Raw genomic sequence first — 27,535 nt, forward strand, 5'->3', positions numbered from 1 at the left:
CAGGTGCAGCTGTTCTTGCTCCTTCTCTTAGGTCATGAGGGAACACCTCTGGGTCAGAACTTAGCAAATTGAACTAATATCAACTAAACACAAGCAAAACCCATGACTCCAGTAAAAACCTGAAGCCCCAAATTTACAGGCCTTGCGGAAGAAACTAAAATCCAACAAATTTGGGACCCGGTTTTTCACTGTTTTGCACCTTGTACAGTTACATTTATATCTGTACAAAATAGGTGTATGTAAAAAGGACCAACAAATCAGAATAGTAACATTTTATGTTCCACTGTGCGCAAGGGGAAAATAACTATCCCAGGTGCATTGCTGTGGAGAACTGAGTCATTGGATTCTGTCAGTCCAGTGGAGAAAGTGGATGGTCAAGTTGAGGGCTCTTAAGAATCTGCCTACAGCCTTATAAATATGGAAATTGCTCACTTGAGTGCCTCCACTGTTGCGATATAAACATAAAAGATTTCTAAAGAAGACAAAAACCAGACCACAAGGGATTGCTGTAGGCCAAAGGATGGAATTAATCAATTTTCATTAAACTCTTCGGAATCTCAAATACTATAAACAATTCTGGAGGTGTTTTTTTAAACCATTCTCAATAGCCTGTCAACTGAAACAACTTCTGCTTTTCAATGCACTTCCCCAACTCCATGCCCATTTCCTTAATATTTTATATCCCTTTGGCCAAGCTCTCTATTTACCTCTCTCTACTCTGAATTGCAGCTGTTCACAGTGATGCTTTGTTTCCTATCACTTAATCAGTTATCTTTAAATCCTTCACAAGACTTTGCCTCTTATCCTGTAGTTATTTATTTTTTCTTTAATCTATTATGAGACAATGTATCTAAAGCCTTTCAAAATCCAAGTAAACTATGCTTCCCTATCATCCATATCTATCACTTTATCAACTTTTTGAAAAAAATTAGAGGCTCTGTTTTTCTCACACCAAAGTCTGACCCTATCAAACTTATCCAAAGACTCTTTTATCCTTTAATTAGTCTGTCCTTCAGATCTACTAGTAGCGAGGGGAAGCTTTACTTGCCCGCAAATCTAAGGCTCTCCCTGGCAGGGTTGGCTCTACAGTTTTTGCCGCCCCAAGCAGTGAAAAAAACTGCCACCGCGGTTGGCAAAGGGGAGAAGCTGCCACCGATTTGCCGCCACAGCCAGAGGAACTCCCGCCCCTTTCTAACTGCTGCCCCAAGCACCTGCTTGGAATGCTGGTGCCTGGAGCCGGCCCTGCTCCCTGGGCTTTTGATACTAAATAAATAAACAAATAGACACCATATTTCTAATTTTCTATCTTCAGGAAGATGAGATGGGTGAATCCTTTTTCCTTACTTAACTGCCTCTGCCTCCTTGAGAAACAGTCATCTCAACACTCTCTTTCCAGGAAAAATACCTCCTGGCTTTTTATTATCTGTGTTCTCTCTCTCTCTTTCTCTCCTTTGCCTCAACAAATAATTTAAACTGACCCACCAGCAGGCAATAATGAATCAGGATTTCCTATGAAATGTGTTGTTCTTAAATTGATACAATCAGTTGCAGTCGAGCGGTGATACTAGCTTTAGTAGCCTGATTCTACTGTCTATGTTCCATATCACCACGCCTGAGGTGCTCCCTCTGTTTCACCATATGAAGTCTGCTGGAGGAAAGTTAGTAAGCGTTCTAATACCGGTAGCAGTTAATACAGCAAACCATCTGTATTCCTAGGTAGGGAGTTTGATTCTCACCAGATGATAACTTTCTTTTTAATATTGCCTAGGGAGGTTGTGGAATTTCCATCATTGGGGATTTTTAAGAGCAGGTTGGACAAACACCTGTCAGGGATGGTCTAGATAATACTTAGTCCTGCCATGAGAGCAGGGGACTGGACTTGATGACCTCTTGAGGTCCCTTCCAGTTCTGTGATTCTATGATTCGATTAGCCCCCCTGTGTCCTCTTCAGAGTGGCTGCTGGTCATAGAGGCTAAATTATCCACTGGCAGAGCATAGGAGAGACCAAGGTGCACCAATGCTTGAGGCCCCTTCAGTGGCAGGGTTGATTAAGTGAGATCAACCCACATCTGTTGGTTTTGTAAGGGTAAGCAGAAAAAAATATTTGCTGCGGAAGTAGGCTTTCCTCTTCAGCTCCCCTCACTTCAGCTCAGAGCCTAAAATGCTGCATAGGACTTTGATCATGAGATGAATTCATCTCTGAATCTTAGGAGGTAAGACTACAAACAAATTTGATCATCTTATTCTGTCCAACGAATTTCTGCTTCTAATGATAGCAACATCCTTGCCCTGCCCTACAGGGTTTGCAGGCTGAATAAGGATATTTCATTTTTTTCATAGGGTTATTGGAAACATTTCATTTACAGTACAAAGCCTGCTTGAATTTGTTGTATTTTTGACTTTTGAACATTAAATGGAAGGCTATTTCAATGCATTGACCTTCCTTATTCATCCAAATCAAACACAACAGAAATACTGAATACTGCTGTGATCTACATTTATACAGAGAAGTCACCTTTTTGCTAACAATGTCAATGAAAGAGGAAATGACAGACAGAGAACCAGGATAGTGCAACCTGAGGATACTTAAGGCCTTGTCTAAACACAAAAGTGGTACCACTTTAATTATAGCAGTATTGTTATGGCAGTGCAAGTCCTCTACTGTTGACAGTTAAGCAATTTCATACTGGCCTATAACAGTAGAGCTCATACCTGTATGGGAAGAGGAATAAGCTATTCTGATGTAAGGCACCCTCATACTGGTCTGTGTGTACTCTATGGGTTGTGCCAGCATAGCTATTTTTATTTCAGAAAAATATGATACCCCTAACTGAGGTTTGTGTGGGAGAGGGAGGGGGCAGGAAACAAGCCTTTAAGTCTCTAAACTAAGACAAAGTAAGCTAGAGGAAGGCTAATAGCTCCTAGTTTATGACTTTAGCTCTGGTCTGCTGTTGTCAGGATGCTGACATCAGCAGCCCCTAGGAAACAAATCGAAACCACATGAACATCAGTTATATTTGGCTATAGTCAGAGTATCGCTGATATTCACACACTCCAGCAACTGGATTATTCAGTTCATCTCTCCTTAATGAGAGCACTTTCAAAACAAAACAAAGCCCACCATTTAAAGGTCCATTCTTCTCATTAATAAATCTTTTGTTGCTTGCAAGACCTGCGTCATGGTACCTATCATGCTTCCCAGTGTCAAAAAATATTGAACATTAACAAGAAATCCTTGAGCTGAATGACTGGAGGGGGATAATGCTTATCAGGTTTTGTTTAGCTGGAGAAAGCTTTTTCTTCCTCTGTGAAAGGGTAATTATGGAATACAGCATACTTTGTTCCTCTCCTAGAAACCATCCACAAATTGGAGGGGGAAAAAATAAAACCTGCTATCATTTATGGAGGTGGGAGAGGTTGGGGTATTTTTTGTTTGTTTGTTTCTTGACACAGTGAAATATTGCAAACTCCAAAGTAAATCGTAAAATAAGTCACCATAGCAACAAAACCCTGGTCAGTGAATGACTTGTATTCCTATTACAAAGAAGTAGTGATTATGTCCTTCAGGTAGCAGCGAGTAAGACCTCATTATATTCAACCTTTGAATGCTGTAATTTGCACTTTGCTGAAAGGGAAAAGGCAGAAGTGAGAAGGAAAACACTGAGTAGAATTGCTTTTGTTCTCAGTTGGGATGGATGATAGATTTTAAACAGTGTTTCCTGAGCAGTTTGCAAGAATTATGAAAGATGTGAAATAATTTGCGCTGTGGCTACGGTGACTCTCCACCTCACCAACTTCACAAAATTAAACTTCTTGGAAAGCAGCAGAACATTGAAAATAACAAGTATTTGACATAAATCAGCATGATGCGTAAGCTTTCCATCCTGGCATGAACACTATGTCATACAGGAAACTGTTCATTTAAAGAGCGGTTCCTGATGTGTTGACTCCCTACAGTCAGATAATCGAAGGTTTGTAGTGCAATTTGAAGCATTTCAGAGCCTTTGTGAGAAACCAGTGAAAACCCCAAACATGTGTTAATCTGCTCACATAGCAATGCAAGGCCTGACTTTTAGGGTATGTCTATACAGCAGATGAAGGTGTGACTGTTGTGCGGGTAGGCATACCCATTGTAGCTTTAGTCTCGCTAGTGCAGGTAACGGTAGTAGTGAGGATGTGGTGGCACTGGTTTCAGCATGGGCTAGCCACTCCGGTACACAAGCTCCCAGTGCATGTCCAGTGGGAACTCTGGGTACATACTTGGGTTGCTAGCCCATGCTGAAGAGAATGTCGTTGCATGGTCACTGCTATTGTTACCCAGTGCTACAGTCACTCTTCATTTGCTGTGCAGACGTACGCTACACCAGGAGCTCAGCCATGGGAAGGCTGTGGCCCACCCACTTAGCATCCAGACCCAGACAAATCTGAGCCAGAGCGCAGGTGGGGCTGGATCCCCCTGAATCCACAGGCTGGGAGAGGGTGAGTTGTCCCAGACGGGGAGCGTGCCTCATGGAGGCAGGTCTGGGCAAGGCTAGCACTGGGGCTGGAGCAAAGCTGGGCCAGGTACTTAGGCGCATGACTGGGCTGCGCACGAGCAAGGCACTGGAGACCGGGGCAGCAGCCCATGGTGCCAGCAGGACAGAGAGATGTGGGCGGACGGACACCAAGCTGGGGTCGGCAGGGGTGGGGGTGGAGCTTGAGCCCCAGCGGGGCCCCGCTATGCCCCAGAGGCATGCCCCGTAGCTTCTGTGCCCAAGGCAGCCTTGTCTTCTGGTGCCTGCTGAGTGGCAAGGGCCAGCTGGAGGGGGTGGTGGGGAGGCAGGCCCTCCATTCCTCCTGCACCCTCCCTCCAACCCTCTGTGATTGCCCACCCACCTGAAAGTTGGCGTCCACCCAGATTTCCAGTCCTAGCTATGCCACTTCCCTAAGGCATGAATACACAGCCTGTGGCAGTGAGCCCCTCAGCTCAGGCTGACAGACTTGGGCTTGTGGAGCTTGCCCCAGTGCTCTAAAAATAGCTGGGTAGACAGTGTTCACTTCAGAGCCTGAGCTTCAACTCAATCACAACTTCAAAGCATGATCTATGCTGCTATTTTTAGAGTGCTGGTGCTAGCCCAAGTCTGTTGCCCTGAACTGGGAGTTTGGGCACCATGCGCTATGCAGACCTACCTTTCGAGGAAAACCTTTGCAGCTTTTCTTAAAGACAATGGGATCTGTGCGTGCTCAATAGATATGAAAAACAGGCCACTAATGCACAACCCTTGTTTCAAGGGCTGACAGTTAAAATAATGAGGTAGTGCTTTCATTATGTTTGAAACCCTGACTCAGAAGCAGCTTGTTCAAAAGTGATTTATCATCCGTTTCTTTAAAGACACAAGATTCCTTCTCTATGGGCTCCTGTCCCAAAATGCATTCCCCAAAGCAGGACTGGAGTTTTATTTATTGGCTGATTCTCTTGAAACTATCATTTGACAGAAGACTGGATTTTTGACAAAATGAACATTTTCGTGTAACGAGTCTGCTTCCCTTAAACATTTTTCATCAGAAAACCAAAACCTGAAGAAAGATTTTTAGCTAAAAATTAGCTGAAAACTAAACACTTTTTGGTTTGGGGATTTGATGAAAAGTCAGTACTTTCAATGGAAAATATCCCTGTTTTCTGACCAGCTCTACCTATTTAACACATCCTCTTAGAAGTATGTATTCAAAACCAGGAAAAGTGTAATATTTTGGGGTGGAAGTAGAAGAACCCTGGGTACAAACATTAGATTAACCAGACAATCCATTTTTCTTTTTCCAGACATTCTGCAATTCTCCTTCCTGTAGCCTTGATGGTCTCTTTGCTTTTTACTGAGGAAGTCTCTGAATAGTCCTTTTTTCCTCCTGTAATTCAAGGGCAAGATGTGACTATTGGGACAAGACCAATAAATGATTAATCCTGGAAGTGTTGTGTTTGCTATGTGAAGAGACTATGTAAAAATGGCATCTTGCACAACAGGTCAGCTACTTTTGTATATTCAGACATAATCTGACTTTAGTGGCAAAAAACAAATCTTGACTGTGTTTTATTCCTCTTAGGCCTGCAGAACATCAATTACTGATGATGATGAATGTGATGGAAAGAACCCAGTTTGTTTCTGAGTCTAGGTTGAGTTTTCAGGACTAGTTTTTAAGGGGAAAAAATCTCTTCACGTATGAAGAGCACATGCGTGCTAAGGAAGCCACTGAATGGCAATGAACATGAGATCAACACCTTGATGCCAGACATATGCCAGACATATTCTATGTGGGCAGATTTATTGAGAGAGAACACAGTTCATATATTGAATCCAGAGAGCCCTGAAAGCCCTTGGATTCCAAAAGCATGTTGAGTCAACATATGGCTTGATGGCTTGAAAGAACATTAACAAAAAGTACTTTAATATGGTACAGTAGCTTGGGTTATAAAATAGGTTTATAATAATAAATCAATAATACTCTTCCCTTATAATGTTTTTGATGGGTGAGGGTAAGGATTTTTAGCCATGTTTTACAGCTGTGATGACTAAGGCACACTGCAAGTCATTGGCAGAGTGGGACTACAAACCGAGTCTCAGAGCAGATCAGTGGCAAAAGGGTCACATAGTGAGTGAGTATCAGAGCTAGGTCTGGATATCTCCTGAATCCCCTGCTCCATGCTTACTGTAGCAGACCGCAGCTGTCCTGATGTCTGATAGCTTAAAGAAGCAAGGAAAAGAAATATTTTGTGAAGTGATTTGGTTTGACATTGTCAAGGAAACTTGGCACAGCTGCTGTGGAAGCTGAAATGGGCAGTGGTGAGAATCTGGCTGTTGCAGAATTCAGAGGAAAAGAAAGCAGCTTGGGAGATGTCCAAGATAAGTCTGTGCTTATTTGGCAGCTGTCAGGGCCATAAACTCCATTTATATACGCTAATATGGTAGTTTGATCTATTCAGTTCATATTGAGCATGCACTAACTTGCAAAAGAATGATTAAAGCCAGTGCCAGAACACCCAGGATACTAATTAAATACACAGCATTGCACATAACTGACATCCAATTCAGATGTTTTTGGTGGCAGTGAAATAAATTTGCCCTGTTCTAGGTCATGCTTGGCCATGCCTTTTTACACACTTCCATTTTGTAATCCATTGCAGCCATTAACCCATTGATTTTCATACAGGAGATTTTTTTAAGTCTACTCACAAAGTATATCTTTAACAAAGTATTTTAGATGACTGTACAGTCATTGAGAGAGACAAGGTGGGTGAGGTAATATCTTTTATTGGACCAACTTTTGTTGGTGAAAGAGACAAGCTGCTGAGCTCCACAGAGCTCTTTTTCAAGTTCTCTTTTTCACCAACAGAAGTTGGCCCAATAAAAGATATTAACTCACCCACCTTGTCTCACTCATATCCTGCTACCGGCAACACTGCAAACATAGATAGTCATAGTCACAATAGGAAGACCCTTGAGTGACTCAGATACATGCTTAAACTAAGTTGCTGTATAGACATAAGATGATTTTAGAGAAAGAGAGAGTGACTTCCAGCAAAGTGTTCCACAGGATAAGGTTGAAGAATTCCCTGCATAGCTACCTATTAGTCATACACTCTGAATTTCTTGCCATAATCTCCATGGGAGATTACCCTCTTGTTTCCCTTGCTGGGTCAATACACCTTAATTTTGTATTGGGGCAATTAATCGCCATTTGTTGAATGTTCCTGATACACAAATCCTGCTGCAGATAGGCAGTACAATGACTGCACTAATGTGTAGAGTAGAAAATAGAGGAGGAAAAATAATGTAAAGAGGGCGGGGAGGAGGGAACACACGGAATAGGAAAGCATATATTGCTGATGGGTCAAAACCAGGGCCGGCCCACAACATTTTGGCACCTGAGGCGGGGAGCTCAAATGACACGCCATTCCCCCTCGCTTGGGCCAAAACCTTGAAAGGTCTCAATTCTGTCTTCTTCCTGTTCTACTCCTCTCACGGTACTGCTCTGCTACCTACCCCAATAAAGGAGAACTAACAACTTAAAATGCCTTGTTCAAAAATTTTAAGTAACACTTAATTTTCAAACGCCTGAACAGCAAATGTAACTTTTTTTGTCTACGTAGTAAACACTGGCATTTTTATCTGTTTGAATAATCAAAGTGGTGTTTTCCATGCCTTCTTGGTTGCAAAGATTTGAACTGCTTCCTGAAGGTCCACAGTCTGGGCCAGCTCATGCTCTACTGAGATGGTTGCAAGGCCGACCAGCCTCTCCTGTGTCATTGTGGAGCGTAGATGTGTTTTTATTAACTTCAGCTTGGAGAAGCTGCGTTCTCCACTGGCAACTGTTACAGTATATGAAGCGCAACAAAAGCATTTGGAAAGAAGGTGGTCATCTTATTTGTGCACATATATTCCAGAACAGCCTTTGGAGTTGATCCTGCTCAAATGTATCTTGAAAGGGCTTTCAGTTCATCACCTAAATCACTCGCGTCAATAACACGCATGTCATCTTGTGTCAACACTGTCTCTGGAGCCCTGCATTGCTGGTATAGGTCTTCTTCAGGTATAGTGAGGAGTTTTGGAATATCATACAACATCCCAAATATACTGCTGTGTTCCTTGAGCTGCATGAAACATTCTTCAACTGACTGGATTGCACAATCTAGCACCTGGTTAAAGAATTCAACTTTGAATTGTTGTTTGGGATCTCATATGGGATTATCCCGGGGTGGGCAAACTTTTAGGCCCAAGGGCCACATCGAGGTTGCGCAACTGTATGGAGAGCTGCGTAGGAAAGGCTGTGCCTCCCCAAACAGCCTTGCCCCTGTCCACCCCCTCCTATTTCCAGCCCCCTCAGAACCTCCGACCCATCCAATGCTCCTTGTCCCCTAATGACCCCCTCCTGGGACCCCGGCCCCTAAGCGCCTCTTGGGACCCCACCCCCTATCCAACCCCTCCCCCCCCGCTCCCTGTCCCCTGACTGCCCCTCGGGACCCCCTGCCCCTTATCCAACCCCCCCACTCCCCACCCCTTACCATGCCTGAGCCAGCCATGCCACCGCACTGCCCAACAGGAGTGGCGGGCCAGAGTGCTGCCTGCGTGGCGGTGTGACTAGGGGGGGAAGGGGGACAGAGGGGGAGGGGTTGGGGGCTAGCCTCCCCTGTGGGGAGCTCAGGGGCCGGGCAGGATGGTTCCGCAGGCTGGATGTGGCCCGCAGGCCGTAGTTTGCCCACCTCTGGATTATCCCATGCCTCATAATCAAAATGTCTTCTTCTTTGGTGACTCTTGTATTCTTGAATGGGTGAGAAAACAGCTTCAGGAAATAGCAGAAGTTCCTCTGCCAACTTCTGTGCACTCTTCAGAACGTTTTGAAATCCCTCATCTGACCGGTCAGACTGTAGGTCTGACATTGCTTTGTCCAGTTGTTCCATTGCTCCAGATATATCAAGGTCAATACCTTGGAGTCTCTTGCTTACAACATTTATTTCAAACAGTGTGTCATGCCACAACACTAAGCCACACAGAAATGTGAAGTTATGTATGTTTCTGGTGATTCCATTTCCCTCTGCCACTGTTCTCCCATGAACAGGTCCTGTCATAGCATTATCCTCCATAATGGCAACTATGGCATCATCTATCTTCCCAATTTGGTGTTCGATAGGCTTTATTGCCTCCACGCGACTTTCCCATCATGTGGCACTCAGTGGTTTCAGTGTCAAAGAGGATGTTCCCAGATGTTGCTTCAAAATTTGCCATTGATGAGTGATGCAGAGAAAAATACATAGATGCTTTGAATTACATTAAAAAATTCAGCAGCCTCACTAGAAGCTGATGCTTCACCAAGTTCAACGAATAAGAACTGCATGGGACAAAAAAAGCTCGAGGGTTTAACTCTCGGATCCGTGTCTGCACTCCTCTGTTCTTTTCTCTCATGTTGGCACCATTATCGTAGCCCTGACCTCTTATGTCAGCTATCGCAATTCCCGTATCTTCCAGCTTTTTAAGAAGCATATTTGTCATACTAGCTCCTGTAGTATCATCAATGTCAATAGATTCTAGAAAATGCTCTCTGACAGTCACCATTGCAGGGACATTTTCACTAGATTCTGTTGTTGTTACAAAAAGCACCATTAAAGTCATTTGTTCCGTATGGCTGATGTCAGGAGTGCAGTCTTGAATAACAGTAATATATTGCTGACTTCAGATCTGCCACAATCTTCTGTTTGACTTTTGTTGCCAGTAACTGTATGATCTCATTTTGAATTGTTTTTTCTAAGGTAGTGGTGTGTGTACATTTCTTGGGTGGTGACTCTTCTTAGATGCTCCTGGAGTACAGCATCAAACTCAGCCATCAGCTCCACAATTTTAAGGAAGTTTCCGTTGTTTGGCACATACAGCTGATCTGAAGTGCCACGTAGTGCTAGATTTTGGGTAGCAAGCATTCTCACAATGGCAATGAGCCTTTTCAGAACATTTTGCCAGTAAAGAGACTCTGATGCAATCTTCTCTTGATGCTGCTCATCTATGGTGGCCTTTAACCTTAGTCTCATCTCAAGCTCTTTCCACCTATGGAATGCTCTCTGGTGATTTGCCGCCTTCTCATGGCACGCCAGATTACTAGCCAGATTTTTCCAGTCCTTTGTTCCTGTAGAACCCAATGCGGCTGGAACATTAGACTGGAAGAGTTTGCAACAAAAACAGTATGCGGTATTCTGGGTTTTTGAGTACATAAGCGATGGCCTCTCCACTTTATCACCATTGGGGATTTCATACCAGTCATGTGTTGGATGGAAACGTCTATTTTCATTGTCTTTGGGGCCCATGAAGTACAAGGAAGTCCCTCAGGCTACTGCTCAAGTGGGTCCACAGTCCTGGATCATCTAGACTTCAGGAACTAAAGTCAGCAGCAGCTGTTTCTTGCGCCTCCACCACACTCTTCTCTGATCTACACTTTTCTTCAGGAATGTGCATGGTTACATCCTTTTGAGATGGAGATACGGATGCTGCAGTAGCTGCCAGGTCACCTGCACTTTGACTAACTGGAAGATCAGGCATCTCCTCACCACTCACATCCTGACAGGGGCCGGAAGGCTCACCGTGAACATTTGTTTTTGTGTATCTCATGAGAGCTCCTTCCTGCTTAGATAGAAAAGCTTCCTTTGCTTTCTTTCTTTTTCTGAATGCTGCCCCAGAGGGGCGATTTCTTCTTTCACTCATGACTGCTGTTCTGTGCCAGCTATAGTGGCTCTCAACACGCAACTGAAGGGGAAAAATAAGCAGGCTGGTAGCAGGGCCTGAGAGAGGGAAGATATCAGCGTCTTAAGGGCCTAACTGGCTCCTACTACTTCAGTTGACTGCCTGTTCTCCTCAAGTGGGTTCAGGGAAGCAGCAGGAAACAGGAAGCTCCCTTAGAAGCTGGTGTTAATCAGTCCAGGCTCCTGGAGGTGCTAGAGAGGTACATAAGAGGCTCCTCCTCTTCTCTCTCCCTGCAGCTCCTGCTGCTTTCTGTTATTCCCTCTCACCTTTTCTCCTGCTTGCCTGTTATGTCTCTTGTGCCCTCCTTCCTCCAGCACAGCACTCCGCCATCTCTGTGCATCTAGAGCAGAGAGAATACATATGCACCAGCAGCAGACACAATTTTCTACACTTTGGGTCCTAGTGGCGCCCCCTCACAGTCTGGCACCTGAGGCGGCCACCTCAGTTCGCCTCATGGTAAGGCCAGCCCTCGTCAAAACTGTGTTGAATTTGTGGCAAGTTTTCCTTCCCTCACAGAAACAGAATCTAACAATGGTCTTAACTTTTCTATTTCAGATTTAACAGTTTTAGCAACTATATAAGTACTGAATATTGCCAATGAACAACAAATAGATGAAAATCGCAACTCGGATATAGAGACATTTTAGCAGAAAGCTTAGCGCTCGTTAGTGTAGCGATGAGCAGGACAACCTGCTACATTTTGACCTACCAACTTTTGAACATGAGGACTATGATGTAGTTGGTGCTTCAACTGTCCGGTTACCTAACAAGCCCTGTGAGTGCCACTGAAATCCCATCCTTTTGTCTGTAGTCAATCAATAGCAAATAAGGAATTGAGGTGAATACAGAAACAATGAGCCAGACGCTGACGTATGGTTAAATGCAGAGGCTGCAATTTTATTAAGTTATTAGCCAATGAACCCATTTCCAAACTCCCAAGCAGGGTTGTTCCAGGGTGGAATTTAACTGGGCATCAGTGGTTCCCAGTGCTACAAGCCTGAGAATCGGTATGATGGCAATGTCCCCTGCACACCCCCTGGCCTACCTAGGGACTCTGGCACAAAGCCAGGGTCCCAATCCATTGCCCTTTCATCCACATGAAACATAGGAGAAATGAGGGGAGCCCTACATTGCATGAGACATGGAGGTGTAGCCCCTTGCTGTGCAATGTTGTGCTCAAGGCCCATGCCCAAGGAACTCATAGGGTTAGAGGGACTTCACATTCAGAGGCTTTCTTAACCCACCCAGCACCATGGAACTGACCAGAGTTGCAACAGCTGTGACGTTATCACTAAATCAGATCTCTGGGATACCAATTGGAAAGTGAAAAGACCCACATGCTTTTGTCAATTTTGTCATGTGGGGAAATGTCCCTTCCAGACCCCAAATAAAGTTTGGCTATTAGCATGACCCCTGGGAAAGGGTGGGGATGGAACAAAGGCAAAAATGGCTACAGAACAGCAATGGACAAAAACAACCCTTCTTTCCTCCCCCTGCCCTTGTAGGTGGGAGCCACTCAGTTGGTCTGTCCTGAGCCAAGTTGTCCAGTGACAGCAGGAGTCAGTGGGATAGGCTCAGAGGCCAAGCAACATCCCTGGCCCAGCAGAGAGGGAAGACCACAGGAGCCCAAATTCTCCACTCCCCTGCCCCACCACCCAAAAGGAGAGATTGGGGCTGCACCATATATATTTTCATGACCCAGTTAGCAAGTGAGCTATTCCTTTTTTCATCCCTCAGGTTCCCTTGTGTTTTAAGATGCAGATGGTGAGTTGTGTCAGGCCAGGTGAAAGTGGGGAGGGATAATACTGTATAAACAACATCTGCTGTTGAGCCACAGGGGTTTGCTGCAAGCAGTACAGATTCCTACATGTCACTGGATTTCTGCTTAACTATAAGCCCCCCTGAGTACCCAGGAGGCTAATGCCTGGTGGAAATAGGAAATGTACCTCTGTTTTTTTAACCAAGTCACGTGTAGTTGTCAAGGGTATTTGTGAGCCGGAAGAAAAAAATCATATCAACTACCAAGAAATTGATCTAAATAATAAAAAATGCAGTCCAATTAGCTGTTGATGAGCGATTCCCAGCTCTGGTGAGCCAGTTCCCATAGGCTTCATTTGAAAGTCTTAATGTATAACTTGATAACTCACTGGTTGTGTTCAGGATGAAAAGCAAGCTCAATTAAGGTGTTTGAATTTGATGCAGAGTGTTAGCACTTGGAGGGCAAAGGGAGACTTTGTGAAGTAAGTTTTCAGATTAGTGCAGTGGGGTCTCATCATGCTTCCTAATCTCTTATATCGCCTGTTGATTCTTTGACTTCAGGAGCCCCTATGTGGAAACAGTTTATGGCATGGGGAGTTTTCATGATTTGACAGCCTTGTGGACAATGCACACAATTTGACATTTGCTGGGAGCCCATCTGACCCCAGGCTAGCCCTGAGGGTTTCCATTGCTCTTACTGGATATAACCAGCAAAAGCTACATGAAGCATTTTGAAAATGTACTCTTGAGAACAATGAGATTGGGTATATCAAAAAAACTTAATATCTATCTATTTAGAGTATATGATTCCCCTCCCTACACAACAGGGTAATGAACTCAGACTTGCATTGATTTATAGGTTTGGTTGCTGCGCTTTGTACTTATTGGAGCTTTTTCATGATACATTCCCAAATGATAATCATGATGAAATACAAGTCCTAGTCACCACTGCCTGGATCATTGTGACTAGGTCTGAGATAGTCCTCTGACCATTAACATTATGTTCTTGCAAAGCAGGTTTCCTCCAAATGGAGCAGCTTGGGCCTATCTCAAAATTTACTAATCAAGATGTCTGCCTTTTTAGTTTCTTCAGAGAACAGATCCACTAAATTTCATTACTATCATTTATTCACATTCAGTTTGAACTTGTATGTAGTATATTGCTGCATTTTTTTAAATAATCCTTTTTTGGTTCAGAGTAGTGAAAGTCACACTGTGTACTTCTATTACCATTTATATGCCATGGGTCAAACACTCTAGTACTTTCAATCCTCTTGATTTCAGGGACACTTCATAGGTGTAATCAACCATAATTTTGGCCAATACATCCATAATGAATATTCCTAAAATCTAATCATAAGATTATCCCAAAGAAAATCCAGCATTCCTTTACGTTAGCTTGTTTGTGGTGATAAATAGCTTTTGAAATGAAATATGTTACACGGATTGAATAGAAGGAAGTTAGAAGGTACAATTATAGTAATTACATCCCAAAAGATTCAATGTATCTCCTCCATGCCATTTCAGTATACGGGACAAATATTTATGCAAATATCTGCATATAGAATACATGCATGTGCATTTGAGGTTTATAACCCACATTCTCTTCATAGTCACCCCATTATTAAGATAACAGCGTTGATATTTCCCTTGAGGCATAAATCAGTAGACCTGCTGTTGTTCTGTAGTCCATGAGGATTCGTTTAATAGATGACCTTGTCTGTATGCAAATTAGTTATTTTAAATATATTTTATCTTGTATTTAAACGTATTGTGCAGGGGACATCATGGCCAAGTAGAAGGTGAACTCTCAATACGTTTTAAGATGTGCTGTCTCCTGAGAACTGAAAAGTTATGTTAATCCTAATTTTAATACATTCCATTCTTAGCACCTCTCTAATTTTTTTCTATATGGTGATAAATTGCAATTGTGTTCTAGTTCTTCCATTATTCATTTAATATTTGTGTCAATTGTTGGAGCTAGTCATTTTAAATGAAAGTCTTCTTAAAGCTAAAGTATATATGGTGCGGGGAGGAGGAGGCTAGTGGAAAGCTAGTGCATCCTTCTACCAACTGACAGAGGAGTGCTTCCAGCCCAGTGGTATAGATAAGTTACTTGGGATAAGTCCTAGCCTCATTAAAGACAATGTGAGTTTTCCCATTGACTTGAAAGGCGGTCAGGATTTCACCCTTAGTGTTCAGGGAGCATGAAGCCTTAGTCATAAGATAAACTTTATGCATGTGAGTGGTTTAATCAAAGTCAAATGAACATGACATGAAAGTCTTTGTAGGACTGGGGCCTTAAGGAAGACACCCATATAGTAGTTTGTATAGTGGTTGTGGGTCAGCTAAAGTCATTGGAGACTGCAGAAGGCATATATACATAGTCACAGTTGGTTTGGATCTAAAAAAAACAAAATAAAAAAACCCTAATGCTCAGTGAAAGGAGCACATTCAATCATTTTGAAGTTTAAGTTTCCAATAGTGGGATAATAACCCTGGGATCAGGACTTTTGCTTTTATTAATAATCTGAAGACATTTCAGGTAATGGAAAAATCTGTGAAGTCCCACAAGGTTAGCTGTGTTTTACCTTAATATCACAGCTGAGCAAACTAGCAATATCATTCAGATCTTTCTGAAGACTTTGGGATGAAAACTACTGAATGGCAATAGAGGAGATAATATCCATTAGGAAAAAGTATGGCCACATCTTGTGTCTCTTTCTTAAAAATGGATGATCTGACACAGTTAAGATTTAGGATTAATCACTTTATTTTTGAAATAACTTTGTAATTACCATTTCAGATACATACCCAGGTAATGCTGAAAAGTTTTCATATAGATTCCCACCTTTGTTGTGTGTTCTCTCTCTCTCTGTGTTTGTGTTAATCCTACTCTAAATAAATTTATCTTGTGATCTGAACATATTTCCTCTTTGTTGTTAGTATTTTATCACTTCGGCATATTTATGACTCATCTTTAATTTATTCATCCATTTTTCAATTTTTTCTTACTTCACAAGTTATACAGACAAACCTGAATTAGAGATAAAGCCATCTACAATAGTCAGTCACACTTAAAAAAAGTCTCCCATTTTGAAAGATTCTGTGAGTTCAACAGAGATTCTCTGACCAATATTATTAATAAACATTTATATTGTGTTAGTGGCTAAACAGCACAACCAAGTTGGGACTTCTAATGGTGGCACTCATCTCTTGAGCGCCCCATGCTGCTTGCATTCAGTACTGCAAGACTTTTCCTACTCCTGACACCCCCTATACATTGTCAGCCCTCTAACCAGGTCACACAGTCAAGATGAACCTCTTCCAGGGTAGCAAAATTGATAGTTTTGTTGGACTATCTACCCTCACCAGGGTCTTCAGCCCTTGTTCTGGGACCTTTAATTCCAGCCCTTCAATCAGGCTTCTAAACAAGCCTTGTCCCCTTCTCAGGACTTAGGCCACTTCATCAGTGGCCCGTGGGGGAACCCAGGCCCACCTGTTTCAAGTCAATGGGAAGAAAGGGCATTTATCATATTTGGAGTCTAATCCTAAATTAGGAGAGGAGCCAACAATCTAATTCATTGGGAAATGTTTCCTGTATGTTGCTAGGGACAGCACTAGTGTATTGAACAAAGGAATTCACTTTAATTGGTAACTGCATTTCCCCGGAACAACTAATAAAGGGTCTTAGGGAATGTCTCAATATTGAATCTGCTGCATCATAAAGCTGACAATACTGAAAGTTAAAGGAGACAGTCTTTTTTTAACATGCTAGAATGTGCAAACAGTTTTTCACAGCCTTTCAAATCATGTGTACACTGTTCTTTAAATGAGAATGTTTTCTTCATTTGCTTTACACCTCACAAACTTGTTAGAATTAAATGGATCCTGCTAGCACTGTTAGCAGTTTTATCTAAACTATGTCAGGAAGTAATGATAAGTTTTGAGGCCACTAAATGGATTCTACTGATAGCCAGAGTGCTTTTTTAGAGAGATAAAAGGACCAATGTATTAAATTAGGATAGCGCAGAAAAGCCAGAGATAAAGAATTACTATAATGCACACAGATAGTTCCTGTAACTGATATTCTGAGGGTGAAATTGACGTCAATGGGAGTTTTGCTGTTAACTTCAATGGGGACAAGTTTACACCACAAATCTTTAGATGCTTGAATAACTTGAATTGTTACATGGATCTGTGCTTGTCTATAGAGCCTAATTTGGAGTTTTCCGCTCAAGCATTTCTTTGTCAGATAGATGTTAGAAATTTTCTTCCTGCCTTCAGAGGAAGAAAAGGATGCCACTATCTGACTTTGAGGAAGGCACTCACTTTGAAGAGGCTGTAGCCAATCAAACTAATGTCCTCTGACACTTTCAATGACCAAGTTTGTGCACAAATTCATTGCTTTTTTAAAATGTGTGATTGTACTCTGAAAAATAACTATGAAAAATGGCTTCCTACTCAACCCATCTACTTCCTATGCACATTCAGGATCCTATCTGTTGCCCTACGTGAAAAAATAAGTTTTTACTGCTTTTCCTCCTCTCAGCTACTCCTGGGGGGATTCTGTGCCATTGCATGCATGCAGAATTCATGCCCCCTTCAGATTTCTTTGCTTCCCTGCAGAGAAATGAGTTTCTGACAGGGAAGCAAAGGTAAGCCATAAGAGTGGTCACTTACCCCTCCCCAGCAGCATGGGCATGTAATTTCAGGCACCCAGAGCAGCTGGTGGAGAGAGAAATCACCGCTAGGGTGGGAAGAGGGCTGGGGACACCCTGGCCAGTGGCTCCTACCTGTCCCGGGCTCAGCTGCTAGACCCAGCTGGGCTGGGGGTGGGGGAGGATGGGACTTCCTCTTTTCCTGCAAGGAGTGGCTGGGGCCATGTCAGACCCACCCCAGAAACCTCCCCTGACACTGCACTCCCCACCCCACACTTCCTGCCCCCATTGGTCCTCAGCTGTGGAGGGAGGGGGTCACAGTATGGGAAGCTGCTTCCCCATCTGCCAACCCCCATGCATATGGACCCCCCATACCCAGCCCCTCCCACCAAGCCTCACCACCTGCACCCAGAACCACCCCACACACCCCGCACCCAAACTCCCACCCAGCAAGCCTCACTTTCTGCATCCGGAGCCTCCCTGCACCCAGAACCCCCATTGATCCCTACTCCTCTGCATCCTGACCCTCCACCCCTGCACCCAGACCACCCCTCTCTGAGTCCCCTGCACTCAAACCTTCACTCCAATGAGCCCACTCCACCCTGCACCTAGACCATCCCAATGAGCCCCGGCATCCAGACCCCCACCCCACCAATCCCCACTCCCCCAGCACCTGGACCCCCATCCCACTGAGCCCCATCAGTGTACTCCCAGACCCCACCTGCTGAGCCCTAACCACCTTCACCTGGACTCCCCTGCAGAGTCCCATTGCTGCTACACCATAAACCTCCAACGAGCCTCTGTGCATTCAGATCCCCCTCACATCCAGACCTCCCACTATTCTGCCTGTACCCAGATTGCCCCACACAGAACCTTCTCAACCCACACTAAACCTGTCCACATTTGGATCCTGCTGAGCTGATCCTGCCTGTCCACATCTAGTGTGCCTGGTATGGAGGGACAGGGCCCTGGGGCATTTTTGGGGTAGGTCTGGCCCATGCACTGTGTCAGGTTTCAGTGCAGCTTCGTGGCCAAGTTCATGTCCCGGAGTGGGAGGGGGGGCTGCAGGGTGATCTCCCACCTCCGTGCAGCCAGTGGCCTGTGCTCCCCACTGCCATGCAGGAGCCTCCACATTTATTTATTGACAAATAAAATTTTCAGAATTTTAAAATATTGTGCACAGAACTTCTATTTTTTTTTGGCACAGAATTCCCTCAGGAGTAGTCTCAGTTCAGCAGAGCCAATGCATCTTGAGAGATTGAACTGGATTTTATCCCTTCCATCAACAGAATTGTTAACTTTAACTAATAGTTAAGTTTAAACTGCCAAGTCAACCAGCAACATCAATGATCAATCAGTCAAAGATATAACTGAACGCCAAGCCAATCAGTCAAAGGTATAACTGAAAGCAGTATATGAACACAACTGAATTGTCTTCAAAATACCTCTTCAGTAAAATGTAGGCAATATGCCTGTTTCACAGGAAGAAGACAATGGGGAGGTTGCACAGGTGTCATTGGTGGGAGAATGTGATTTGCAGAATTTTATAACTGATGACAATGTGTGAAGGAAAGAATACAGCTTGACTTTCAAATTCAAGGTGGAGCTTACAAGACTGGTAGGTAGTAAAAAGACATGTTTTGGGGTTTTTTTTTGTAAATTGAAGACATATATGCTGGAACTGTTGAATTACAATGCAAATGGAAATCAGGGGTGCCATTTCACAGTCACCTTTAAGAACAGAACTGCATTTAAAGCTAATTTAATAATATGACCTTTCAAAGTTAACTAACATCAAAGACTGATTTCTGGCTGTTACTGGATCTTAGAGTGTCCATGTAAATGGTGAATGGAGTATTGTACAGGATACCCATTTCAGTACACCCCAACCATTTTTCTATAGCACCTTTCATACACTTTTCTTATTACTATTTAACTCTAACCGTATTCAAACCTGTAAAGGTTTATGGAAAATAGGATTGCATGTAGTGAAAGTTAAAACTATATAATATTGGGGAGAGGATTAAAGAAAGAGGCAAGAAAGAGAAGATATCTCAGATGAAATGTGAAAAGCTGTGGAGTCAGTGATATAAAGAAGTGCACAGATTTTGCTGCGCAGGAGAGCTGTCAAACCAACAATACTGAATTTATAGGGAAGGACTGAGATGAAGTTTGTTTTAGGTGAGTGGAGAGAGGGAGAAGATAGTTTCAGAGTCCAACGGTGCATGTAGAGGGAGAGATACTTTTGTACCAGTCATTAAAAGGAATCCTCAAATGAATGCTAGAATAGTTATTCAGTAAATCCAGAAGGCACTATTTTCAAGCTTAATATCTCATAAGCCTAGAAAAGAATATTCTATACCATTGGAAAAGGGGGGCCTCTTTGCTCTCCAGTAGTATAAGGCTGGTGTGTCCTATGTGAAAGGTTCATGAGACCTCAGACCTTGACGCTATGTGATTCTTTATGCACCGAGATGGAATATTCAGTTGAACAATATGGGCAAGCTTTTCAAAAGTGACTAGTGCCTCAATGTTTGGGTGCCCAACTTCAGACATCTTAGAAGGTCTATATTTCAATGGATGGGTTTGAGTACTTTCTGAAGTTTGGACCCCTTCAGTAGGTCTTAAATTGGGCACTCAGTAATTTAAACACTCAGAATCCCTAGTCACTTTTGAAAATCTTAACCTTTGCCCTTTAGTGGAATGCTCTGTACGTCCAGATACCTCTCAGAGGACATCCCCTCAGCTGTTAGACCTCATGCTTTTACCTATCTTGGGGTAGAATTCCATAATTCTCCTACTCCTTGACCAGGCTCTGGGATTCAGTACCTGTGTATCAATACTCTGAGATCTTGCATCTGCAGTTCTTCCCTTTGGGCGTCTGTGACCAGTGGTGCATATTGTGACCAAACTATCTTCATAAACCTAAGTATTGTTTATTTTGCAGTAGGAACAAAACTTTTAGAGTAAAAGCACATTTTAAAACCACAAACCATCTATATGTATGTCTTTATTACCTAAAGACTTACCATCCATGAAGGTAATCTAGGCAGGTTATCCCACACTAGCCCTGGAAGGGTTCATAGAAGCAAGAGAGGCCAATTAACCATAGGATGCACCTGGAGGGGAGCTAGGAGGCAATGAGGCTTAATTGGGGATGAAGCTCCCCCGGGCAGAAACAGACAGGGTTTCTGTAAAGTCAGGGAGTTGGCAATAGAGAAGAAGCAGCAGTGAGGAAGCGTACAGTCACATTCCCTGATACAAGTGGGGAAAGTAGGAGCCCGTAATAGGAGTGAAGGAAGAAGCTGAGGGAAGGCGCAGTAAGGCCTGAGAAGACAGACCTGAACTGCAGATTTAAGGGCCCCTTATTGGAACCTGGTGTAGCAGGGGGGCCCAGGTTCACCTACGAGCCACTGCAGGAGTAGTGTGGTCAGTGCACTGAATATGGAGACTGCCTGAGACTGTGTGGAGAGAGACTCTGGTGAGGCTCTGGAAAGGGAGGATGATTGTGACTTGGCCAGAGGACTAAGCCACGAAGGAGAGGCGCTGCAGCTCTTGACCAGTGAGACAGGCTACAGGCTGAGCGGACAGGGCATGGACAGTGGCAAGCTAATTCCCCAGATATACCACAAGGAGACGCCACCAACTGGTGAATAGCACGATCCCAGTATAGCAGGCCTAACTTGTTCAGACCTCTCCAGCAGGTGCTTGTGTCTGTCCAATTCCCCTGAACAACAACCCCTCCCCACCTTCCCAGAGAGAGTATTCTTTTCTTAAACCTGCCATGGCTGTTTTGATTTCTTGTGTTCCTGGGCCTTCTCCTGTCCTGGCACTGTCTTCTTAACAACCCTTAAGTGTTTACTCAGGGATGGCTTATCTTGCGCAATATTTTTTTCTCCCTGCTTTTTTTTCCCAACACCCCCCCCATTAAACTGACCCACTATATACATACAGCAAACATCCCAACAACCAGGTCAACATATTGTATTCATGAATTATTACAGAGCAGCTCCAAATACATCCCAACTTCTGGGTTGTACCTTCTAGTCAGTCACCTACAATTTTCTGTATGCGTTTAGCCCATCTCTGCCCTGAGTTTTATTAAGAAAGTATAAGCTGTTTAGCTACTAGAAAACATCTGACATCCTAATTTGCCAGATGCTAAAACCTAAGGATTCAATGGCTTTCTAACAATGATATAATTCTGCAGTAATAGAGATTTATATATCTTGCTAGGTAAACAGTTGCTAAATTCTTTTCATCACTTTCTTAAAACTAGCAAGAAGGGCAGCTCTGACCCTGCTTCCTTTCTTTCTCTCACCATGGTCCTCAAGCCTCATCCATGATGATGACAATTCCTGTATTAATTTAATTTCTGTGTTAACTACCCCTGTGATTCCATTGTGTCTCATTTCCTCTCGCTGACTCATTTATTTTCTACTCTAGTTTCATTCCTTTAGTCACTCTCTGGACTTGACTTTTAATAGAGTTGGTCAAGTACTAGAAAAAAATTATTTGTCAAATAAATTACTAGACCAAAACCAGTAAAATTTAATCAAATAATTAGTTTGACAAATAACATTTGGACAGACCTAATATTTGCCAAGTGCTGCTCTTTTTCATCTGTCTTTTATGGAGTTCCCTTTCTCTAACAGTTTTTCACCTTGAACACTGCTCAGTCTCCAGCTCTCCCCCTTCCTATTACTCCTTTCATTTACCCCCTGTGTATTAATTTCTGCATACAGGTTAAATGTCCCATGACACTCCTCATAAGAGGAGAGGTCTGCTCAGTGTCTTTGGATGGTGTATTGAACTGTCTTGAAACTGTAAGTTCTCACTTTCCATGCTCAGAGTGTTTTCCTAGTCCTGCTTGCAGGCTAGGGGCCTCTGTAGGTAAGCATACAATCTGGCCGTGTAGCAGCAGTCAGTCTGCAGCAGCTAACCTAGAGTAAAATGGGGTGAGTTGTGCATTTCTGTTTTAGGGAGTAGCATGCTTTGTCTCTAGTTTGGGTTCTTGTGTGTTATCATTCTGAATTCTAGAAATAAAGTAGTGTTATGTTACAATATTCTAGCAAGAGCATTCATGTTTTTATCTGACTTTTCTGTGTGTATGTCCTGAACATAATAGGCTGGTAGCTGCATGGCAGTGGTAAGTGAAATAAAACCTGTGGGTAGGATTTTCAAAGCCTCCTGTAGGACTGATGCTATGTTCCCACTGATTTCTATGGGAATTCAGCATTCAACTCCCTTAGGCAGCCTCAATCTTTGCGTAAAGCACTTTAACATCCTACAGGATGAAAGAGCTTACATAAATGTTTGTTTAATAAGCAAATACAGTCAAATCTCAAAGTGAGAAAACTTGCTAGCCATTACCACACATCCACAAGCACAAGTATAGAGAAAGTATTCTCTCCAAAAATACTGTACAAATGTAACTTTTGAAAAATGGTTACTTTAATGATGAGGATTCTACTGTTATAGGTGGAAATAATAGAACCACTTATAGTTAAGTTTGCCTGACCACTTCCCATTAGAGACTATTTTCAGTATTATAACTTTACCAGACTTTACTTGGACTGAAATTTCCTATGCTGTGTCTGGCTCAGGCTGAATATTTTCTTTGTCTTTTTTGAAAGTTTGAAAAGCAAGTTTTTGAAAGTTTTGAAAGCAAAAGTGTTCAGCTGTGTCTCAGAATGAGGTTAGGGGAAAATACAGTAAGAATTTTTAATGTGCTCAACACAATTTCTTTGAGATACTCTAGAATCTCCATGCTTTGGAGCAGGAACTTGGAATTTGGCAGAGAGATTTCCCTCACATCAGAGATGTGCCTTTTGATATTTCCATGAAAATCTGCACAAATTTTGCCAAGTTTGGAGTCTCTGAAAATCTCAGTTTGCCTATGGTCAGTAGAGATTTGTTAGACATATAGCAGATGTTCTCCAAAGATTTTGCCTGTAATGAGCACACTCCATCTTCTGAACTCCTACATGCTGACTGGACTGTGCATGGGTCATCCCTACAGAGTAACTCAACATGCTCTATCCCCACAATAGCTCATCTGAGTAGCAAGGGGCCTTGGTGGTGCTGGGCACTGGAACAGAGAGCCGTGAGAAGGCCTCTCCTATGTTTTCAGTGGTCCCCCAGCTGGCTCCCAGGCAGCAAGGAAGAGAAGGAAGAAATCATCTCTTTGGAATGCAGTGGGGTGAGGAGCCAGGCCGGGGAGGGCTAGGAAGAGGGAGGTGAGAGGGGAGATTAGGATAAAGGGGTGGAAGACAGGTGGGAATTAAGACAAAGAAACAGAAGAGGGTGTGGCAGTGGGACTGGGATGAAATGGGAGACTGGGATGACCTGCTGTTACCATCAGTTACTCTGTTAGCTCAAGCAGCAGAGGCCTGTGTGTTGGATCTAAAGATTTTTACATGGCTGGACCATGTGGGAATCATTATGGTTCCACGTGATGTTTTTTGTTTGCTTTTTTAAAAAAAAGTAAGAAATTACATTCAAAGAAGTCCAGTAAATGTGTTAAAGTTGTAATGCAAAGTACTGAAAAGTTAGGAAATGTCAGTATTAAGATTGTCTGTGGAACCTTAATTTGGCGCCTTTGCATATGTACGCTTTGATAGAGTCTTTAATTATATGATCACATACTTCTTCTTCCACAGGACTATATGGCTGATATGAAAACTGTCTTGACCATATAATGACCTCAGGGACTCTTATATCATATCACATATGGACATAAAAATGGACTAGGAATTCTTTAAAATATTTGATATTATAGTAACATCTGGAGGTCTCAGTCAAGGACCAAGGCCCCACTGTGATAGGCATTATACACAGACACATAATGAAGAAATTGTCCCTGCAACAAGAGAACTAATAGTCTGAGTCAATGACAAGACAACAAACAGACAGGGGATAGCTCAAGGTAACAATGAGACAGTAAAGAATAGGTTAATAAGCAGTGATCTCAGCACACCAGTTGCCAGGCCGTGCCAAAACAGAAATGCCTGTGTTTGGCATATCAGAATGTATTTGATCATTTTGATGAGATCGATGGTTGACTACACACCCTTCTGGAGGCTTTGGAGAGGAGTATTGTAGCACCTTCAGGAAGCTCACACTCCTGAAAGTTGTCTTTGCCTGTAAAGAAAGCACTTTTGCCTGTGGACTATGATAGACTTTTCCAGTGCATCTGGACTAGAAACAGACCAATGAGAATACCAGGCTGTTAGGATGAGACCTGCTGAATCCTGAGCAACTCCTGGGATGTAAGAATTAAGTTCCCTACTCTCCCCTCCTCAGGTGTCGCTTCATCCCCATTCTGTTTTCTCTTTCTTCTCCTTTTGGCTTCTGCCTAATCAAGTCAAAGCTTAAACAACTTTTGAAGTAACTGAACTACATGATACCTTCACAGCCTAAGTGGCTACACACTGTAAGCAGTCTTGCCCCAGTGTTGAGGACTGGTGAGAAGAGGTCAGAGCACTTCTGCCAGATGTTGCCCCAGACTGGGGAAGTGAGCCCAAGTCCAGAAGCTCTGTGTGTATACCATCTACTTACTACCTGAAATATGTGGATGAAACAACTGTATGCGGGGGAATAGTCCCGCTATTGGGGGGAACTTTCCTGGCTTCTGCACTACCCCGGTGAAGTGGGCTAGCGAAAGGATCTGAGTCCTCGCTCCCACTTCCTTTACCCAGTGGCCTCCCTGCCCTTGAGGACTCCACTTCCACTCTCCTGTCTGGCAGAGTCCTCGTAACCCAAACAAGGCTGGGCCCAGAGTTCCTGGGGGGCTCGACCCCCAACCCTGCTGTGGTCACCTAGGACAGGGGATCGGGTGTCCCCACTCCAGGGTACTCTCTCTGCACTGGGCACTTCTCTGACCCACTGACCATTACATACAAGTTAAAGCAAATGCAAGTTATTTAATCAACAATTAATTCTAAAAACAATAAGGAATAATGGGAAAGGTTAAAGGAAACACATCACCCCGCTCTGTGGCAGGGAACGTCACAAACAGTGTCTCTGGAATGTCAGGGCAGTTCACAGGCTGTTCCTTGTATGTCCCAGGCCTTCTTCTCAGGCCCTGGCTGTGCTGCAGGGATGCTGTGGGTCGGACACTTGCTCTGGTGGTGGCCACACGCTCTCAGGCTCTAAGTGGTAGGACCCTTCTTCCCAGTGTCGCCCCCACCCTGTCGGGGTTACGATCCAAGCCTGGCCTGCAGAGCCTCTTGGCTGAGGTGTCTCCCTGTGCTGCGCCCCCAGAGTCCCCCTCGCTCTCCCCAGCTGCTCACTGCACCCAGCTCCGCACTGCTCCAGCCCCAGCTCCACCACTCTATCTCAGCACTGCTGCTGCTGCTCTGCCTCCAGTCCCTGGGCTGCTTCCTTGGCCCCTCTGGCTCTGGTTGCTGCAGCTCTGCTCCCAGCACAGGTCTGCTCTGCAGGCTGCTTCTGTGACTCTGCTCCCAGCGCTGACCTGCTTCCTGGGCTGCTTTTCTGGCCCCTCTGGCTCTGGTTGCTGCAGCTCTGCTCCCAGGGCAAGTCTGCTCTCTCTGGGCTGTGCCTCTGGCTTTGGGGCTGCAGCTCTGCTCCCAGGACAGGGTCTGCTCTCTCTGGGCTGCTTTTCTGGTCCCTCTGGATCTGGCACAGCTCTGCTCCCCAGCTCAGCTCGGGCCCCTGCTTTCGGCCCCACTCTGTCTGACCCATGCAATTCCAGCTCACACCGAGGACGGGACCTCCCTGGCCTCCTGACTCCCTGATTAGCCTGCGCACCCTGTCATTCAGGCTGACCTGGAGCATTGACCTCTCCCCATTGTTCCTTGCGGCCGTCAGTCTCAGGGTCCTGATTTCCCATAGACCCTTCCCCTTTTTTAGTACTGGGAGCCAGCAACTAAAACACCCCCACTGAATGTTAGTAAGGGGGCAACAGTCCCCTTACACAACCAAAACTTATCAGTGAATCAGGAGTTTTCCTTTCTTTCCTGTCCCTTCTCTTCCAAGATATGGTCATAGTATCTCACGATTAGTTCTCAGGGTTAAACTGGACAAGAGGCATACATAACTTCTCTTCTAACCACTCTTATTTTGGTACTATGGATAAGTGGCTATTTTGTTTATAACAAAGCCAGTTCAAGGAACCACAGCAAGTATTTTGACATGCAATGAAATTGTGCTGACTGTCATAATAATAATGCAGGTTCTATAAGTCTATTTCCCCTTATACCTTACTCAGAGTGCTTAATTTCTCCAAAGATCTGAATAATCCTCTTGCTCTCTAACAGGAATTGAGAGCTTAAAGGGCCTCCTTATGTTGACTTCAGTGGTCTTTGAAAGATTTCATTGACTTCAGTGGGCTTGGATCAGAACCATAAAAAGGTGGTGATCTTAAATATTGCGTATATGTTGCCAAAATATCTCATTCTTAGAGCACAACATGATACAATGGTTAGTTGAAAGCCCCCTGGCTCACAGTGCCTATGGTTACCCTGATTATTTAGTAATCTACCTCAGTTATAATTCAGTACTGATGAGCAGATGTAACTTTAAAAAGTAGAAATGGCAATTTTGCTCTCAAATTGTTTTTTCTTTTTCTTTTTTGGTAGAAAGCCAAGTAGTATTGCTATTTGAATTTTCAGCTGGTAAAAACTGTTCTCAAAAAATGTTCACCATGAATCAATGCATTTAACATGCTGTGCAAGTTCGAATATATATATGTAAGTTTCCCAGAATGCTGTATAAAGCACTAGGCATATCCACTCAATGCAAAAAACTATCTCTACAAGGCAGACTGTGATACTAATTTTCCAACAAAAAGATCAACTCAGTCACTCTATATCAGGGGTGGGCAAACTTTTTGGCCTG

Source organism: Natator depressus, chromosome 1, assembly GCF_965152275.1.
Source record: "Natator depressus isolate rNatDep1 chromosome 1, rNatDep2.hap1, whole genome shotgun sequence".
Classification (NCBI taxonomy): domain Eukaryota; kingdom Metazoa; phylum Chordata; order Testudines; family Cheloniidae; genus Natator; species Natator depressus.